Below are 6,193 nucleotides of genomic sequence, written 5' to 3'. Positions count from 1 at the left end.
AACTAGGACCAGGTCCCTGTAACATAAAACCATCTACTCACGACATAGGGACCCTCTTTTAGCCTATGCACATCATAAAACCATCACTGCCCTTGTGTGCATATATGTATATGTGTGCATCATTATAAAGTGTGTGCCCAGCTGTGCCTCCCATTCTGGCCTCATGCCCTCCCCTGACCCTAGATAACCTGTACAAATCCTCCTACAACAAAAGCAATACCTATGTTAGCATAATTTTCTTAGTTTGAAAGAAATGTTCTCAGTTATCCTGTCAATAGAGTCTCCTTGGGCCTCAACTATATCTACATGTATGCCTTTTTAATTTTGTTTTCAAGTTAAATGATATAATAACAGAAAGGGTCTCATTAATTGAAAAAAAGTCTCCCCTATATCTCAGTGAGTGAGATGATTCTTGGAGTCTTGACCTTCCTCTAGAGAAATTTGGAAAATGGGATCAACAAATAGTTGTTTTTATGTGTGGTGGGAGAACACTTCCCCCATAGAGATGGGAAGGAAGTCCCCAGTTTGAAGAAAGGACACACTGAGTTGATGGGGAAGTCCTCCACTATGCACTGCAAATGTGTGTGGTGGAGTAAAATAGTTGTAGCAGAGGTGATAATGAGGAGGAGGAAGAAGAGGGTGATGGTGATGGTGATGGTGATATACACACAGTTGGCCTGCTGTGCCAGAGCAACACCTGTTCTGATGACATTGCTACTACTGCTATTGGAGGAGAGGAAAGCATCAGTCTTGATTCCTGCATAAAATGTGAAGGTGGAAAATGCACCAAAATGTGTCACAAAAATTTCTCTAGCCCTGGATACATTAAAGAATAGCTATAGTTTATTCAATAGGCTCCACTTTCTATTAAACACAAGGCTGAGTGACAGATTTTCATACTAAGACTCAGTTACAGGAAATACACCAGTGTTCCTCCATGCATGGGACAGAAGCTACCTCTCTGTGCTGTGCAGGACAGGGTGCAGCTGGCACAGTGAGGCAGCACTCCTGTCCACATTATTGCAGGTGACAGAGGCTTTTGGTGTCATCTAGAGGGAAAGGCAAGCTCTTGGTCTCCTCCATCAACAGATAGCAGCAGAGGTACTACTACAGTTCAGAGGATAGAGCTGCCCAGGATAGACAAAGAGGAGGCCAGGGTGGGGGTTTAGAACAGAAGATTAAGAGTCAGGCATTGAACTGGAAGTCAGGACAGTCCATCCTATGCCCTGGACTATAATCTGAGTCTGAGGGCCGAATCTCTGGGTCTCTCCAGGACATAGAACAAGACTCACCTAAGAAAGGCACTGGAGGAACCTGGCCTCAGGTATCAGCCTGAGTAGATTTTGTAGGGCTGAAATCAAAAAGACACAAAGCTGAGGTGCAGGTACCTTAGAAGGTATCTCTGGAAGGTAGGTGTATAAATATCCCTTAAGCAAAGAGGATCCTTTCACTTAAGCAAGTTCAGGCCCATGATCATACCTGAGGCCCTGAGGCAAATAAGATTGTAGAGCACTCTGAAGAGTCTCCTCAAGGAGGCTGTGCATGCTTCATCCAGGGAAGGGGCCCAACTCTCCCTTCCTCCACCTGTTACTGAACATGATCAAAGAGCCTCAAGGGATGATATGAGTGGCCATGGAAGGAGAGGCCAGGGATGAGTGGGAAGGCATCTCTGCCAGTTCAGCAGCAGGCTTCCTGAATGTGCCTTCAGAGACAAAAGCATCTGGATCTCCTGCTCTATACTGTCATAATGGTCCACAAAGCTGCTGTTCCCATTAGATGGGAAGGCATATTGGAGGAGCAGAAGAGTGTGCTCACAGATGCAGGTCCATTGCTGCCCTCCACTGGTGATCTTGGAAATACCCTGGATTGCTTCAGTGCACATCAGCTCAGCAGAAGTGTCTGCCCCACCAAGGTCTCTTCCATAGGCTCCCTCCTGGTGGTGGTGCTTCCTGGAGGTGCAGGAGCTGTGGCATCCTTTGGTGGCTTGGAGAGGTGGTAAGAGTCCAAGCTCCTTGGGATGAGGTCTGTGTCCCTGGGGACTGCTGAGTTCCCCTTGCTGGGTGTTCTCCTGGGAGCTTCATGGAAGGCACTTTTCAGTGAGGTGCCCAGGCTTCTAGCATCTTTCAGCCCCTTCTTGCTGAGCTGGGCTCTTTGTGGCAGATTTCTGCTGGCCTCCCTCCTGGTTTTCTCCAACTGACACAGCTGGATGGCCTCTTGGATTCCATCATCGCTGCTGGAGTTACAGACCTTGTGCTGGGGGTCCAGGGTCCTGGAGCTGCTGCCCCTCCCGTCAGCCCCACAGTTCCTATTGCCCATGCCCCTATTCTGTGCTGCCTGGGATTTGGGGACAGCAGGCCTTGTGCTGCCCAGGTTCTCGGCTCTGTGGTAACCTTAGGCCTGAGGCTGCTGGGTGCTGTGCTCATCTGTGCTCACCTGAAGTTCATGGAAGACAAACTCCTAACAGGCTCTATCAGACTGTGGCAGGCAGTGCATGACAGGGGGCTCCTGGGTGGATTTCAGTGTGGATTGGGCAGAATTTTCATTTGAGTCTGCTTTCTTATCTACAGACCTGTCACACTTTTGGTTTTCATGTTGTCTTTTCTCATTTAGAAATGGTTCTATTTCTGCCTGGATGCTCTGTTCAAAGGAGTCGTCGCTGCTCACCCTGACTGGGGAGGCTGAGCACTGTTTCCCGCCGGCCTCTATGGGGCTGCCAGGAACATTGAATGATGCAGGGGTAAGTTTGGAGGGACACAGGGCTGGCAGGGTGCCACTGTGTGGAGGGTCTGTTTTGCCTCTGCTCTCTTCCCTGCAGCCCTACCAGGCTGGGCCCCGTTGGGCATGGGCTATTGTTCTAAGGAGAGCAAGAACCAGAATCCTTGTACATAGCCCTGCAGAAATGAACACTAACATGATGTTTTTATTTAACAGATGTGTCCTGGTAAATATGATTTTTGTAGCTTTTTGTAAATTAGTTATACTGCTGTAAAAAATATTTTTGAAAAATGTTGTCTTTTGATTGTGGAGGGTGTTCCTAACTGCAGCTTTCTGTGGTCCACTCAGGAGCCATTGCTAGACATGCAGTTTGATTCTTAACCTCACAGTGAGGGTCACCCTGGCTGGAACTCTGGTCAGTTGGTAGTTCAGATGCTCAAGGCTGAGGAGGCAGTGGCCACCTTCTAGGAAGCACTAAAATGCCCTAGCGTCTGTCAGAAGCTCCCAGAACAATGCTTTTAATAAAAGACACGATGGTCCCTAGCAGCCAGAGCAGTTCCTCTTAAAATTGTAATCACAGCCTTGGATTAGTAAAATGTTTCTAAGCACAGTGACTAGGAAGCAAACTGACCAGCCAGTGTGTGCCTCTTGAGACCCCATTGAGACAGTGGCTCTCTCTGCAGCCCAGTCCTTCTGTGTCCAGTCTCCTGCAGTCACTAGGTGATTCTAACATCTACAAAAACCTCTTTTTGTAGGAGAGCTACTGTTCTCCTCTTTTGAACATGATTCTAAGAGATCACACCACATGTGCGTTTTAACTGTCTTTTTCTTGATTTGTGCACAGAAGTGAATAAGTACAGCAATTGGGTGGTTTGTTCCACAGACAACTTGGCCAGAGCTCAGTGCTCATTTGCCTTGCATATCCCCACACCTGCCATCCAGGAGCTGCAGCCCAGTCAGTTCTCTGACCGTTGACAGAGCCAGTGCTGTCAATGTCTCCTGCAGCCCACCTCCTGGGACAGAAAGGTGCTGGTTGTAGGCCATGACCTCTGATCCCCTGAGTCAAGGCCAGGTGTTGCTGCCTTGGTTTTCTTACCTTCTGCCCTGTGGTGCTAAGTTATCCATGGTCACTGAGGGAACAGGGTACACTGGCCACTGATGTCCTCCAGTCACCTCATGTTCTGCAACTCTGATTCAGCTGTGAGGCAGAGTCTACCATGTATCCAGAGGATGTTGTTGGTATTCTAATGTGGATGTGAGTCTTATACACCTCCTGCATCCCTGGGTATAAATAGAAACCCAATTCTGTACCCAAATGCAGACCCCCACCCACAGTGAGCATCAGCTGGGTTAAGCTGCAGTCCTGAGTATCCCAATGTGCCGGTGATAGCTTCCTTGTGGTGCATTCACTCACTTAAGTGCTTATGAGAAAAACATGTAATCCATGTTCTTTTACTTAATTTTTTGAAGAGTACTTTTACCTCTTAGAAACAAAAATCTGCTTGTTTTTCCATAAGCGCTTTTTTAAAAGATGAATAAATCAAACATCACACACAAAAAAAGGATCACAAACAGGGTACTTTTGTTGATTAAATTATGGAGTATTTCTGCTGCTAGACTCTAAGCAGCCAAAGGGCACAGATCTTGCCATCCTCCCAGGCCCTGAGCCACCCAGGATTTACTTGGGCCAGTGCCCCCACAGGCAGTAGGATGAACTGGCTGAGTATTCACCATATATACACCCTTGCTGAGGCCACATGTGTTTCCTTGTTTAGTCAAAGTGATTATTGTCAGACATGGATCTCATCTACTTCTGGTTAATGCTGTGATCGTAAGGCTTCTTTGGTTTCATGACATTATTTCTCTGATTGGAGGGATGCCTTACTACCCTCAAGAGCTTAGCTCTGTGCAACCTCAATGCTGACATAATTCCCAGAAACCATGGGGACTCAGTGCATTCCTTAGGCAAGTCCGGTTTTTGGTACTTGGACTATTATGTACAACACTGAAGCAATGGGAGGGGAAAATAAGAAATTCCCAGTGACAGTTGACAGTCTACTGTGGTAAGGAGGCTCCCAAAGAGAGGAACAAACACCACCTATGAAGTTACACTAGATAATGTGAAGAATCAACAAAAGCAGGAGATTGCTTAATAAAGATAATGCCAGTTATTAACTCATTTCAAAAATAGAATGAAATTTAGCAGTGTCACATTGCAACAAAATCACAATCAGTGGACACAAGTTAATGGGGTGACCCAGAGTGTAGGAGGACAAGGTAGGTTTTCTACTGAGTAAGATTTTATCAGTGGGCACTCAATTAGATTGCCTGATTAGCCCAACATCCTGACTCATCCCGCCACTCAGGGAGGACGGTCCCACTGTTCTTGCTCTGGGGAATGGCTTTAAACGGCATACCCACTGCAGCTGCTGAGTCCCATCTTCTATGCATTCTGTATAATGATGATGGTCTCCCCTTCCATCTTCCATGAAATTCCCCTTCTCCCTCCCTTTCCCTCCACCTCTCTTCCCTAGTGTGTTTTATTTTACAGAATTAATTTAAAAAGCAACTTTTACCAAGTAAATATAATTTAATATAAAAATTTAACATGAAGTACTAATATTAAAATTATTAAACACATCAGTAATTATTCTGTAGCTGGGAATGAATGGGCTCTCCTCCTTTCCTTCTCCAGATGAGTGTGTCATCATAGTAGGAACTTTGAAGTGCTGGCAAACATAGACACAGGTGTCCCTCCATACTTAGTTCTTGGGAGTCATTAGTAGATTCACAAGCAAGCTTGAACTTTAATTTATTAGACCATATAATGAATGAAAACAACTTCAGTGTGTTGTTTGCAAACAATTATTAGAATAAAGGTTTAGAATGTTGTGAGACTCACACCAACCTCCACGTTCTCAAGCCTCACGAATAACATCAGGATACAGGTAGTCCCATGGTGCAAAGAGGCAGTGAGAGGCTTGCAATGCCATTGATCCTCCTGGGTTCTCCTTCTGTGTCAGGACTTCACTGACTGGGTTAAACATGTGACCTTGAAGAATGGAGGGCATTCCACCGCTGGTACAGTGGAGCCTGTGTCAGAGGGGAACCACCCCACCGAATCTCAGCAACCTGCAAATATGTTGCCTTGCCTGACAAAAGCAATTTTGAAGATGTAAGTAAGAATAAGGGACCTTGAGATGGGATACTGTCACAAAAATTCGGCATGGGCCCAATCTAAGCATGAGACCCCAGAAGCAGAGAACTTCATCTGGTTGGAGTCAGAGAAATCTTAAGAATTAAAGATTGGGGGCTGGGGATGTGGCTCAAGCGGTAGCGCGCTCGCCTGGCATGCGTGCGGCCCGGGTTCGATCCTCAGCACCACATACCAACAAAGATGTTGTGTCCGCCGAGAACTAAAAAAAAATATATAAATATTAAAAATTCTCTCTCTCTCTCTCTCTCTCTCTCACTCTCA

The sequence above is a fragment of the Urocitellus parryii genome, chromosome 7 (genome assembly GCF_045843805.1).
Source record: "Urocitellus parryii isolate mUroPar1 chromosome 7, mUroPar1.hap1, whole genome shotgun sequence".
Lineage (NCBI taxonomy): Eukaryota > Metazoa > Chordata > Mammalia > Rodentia > Sciuridae > Urocitellus > Urocitellus parryii.
Note: the sequence above shows the minus strand (reverse complement) of the source record.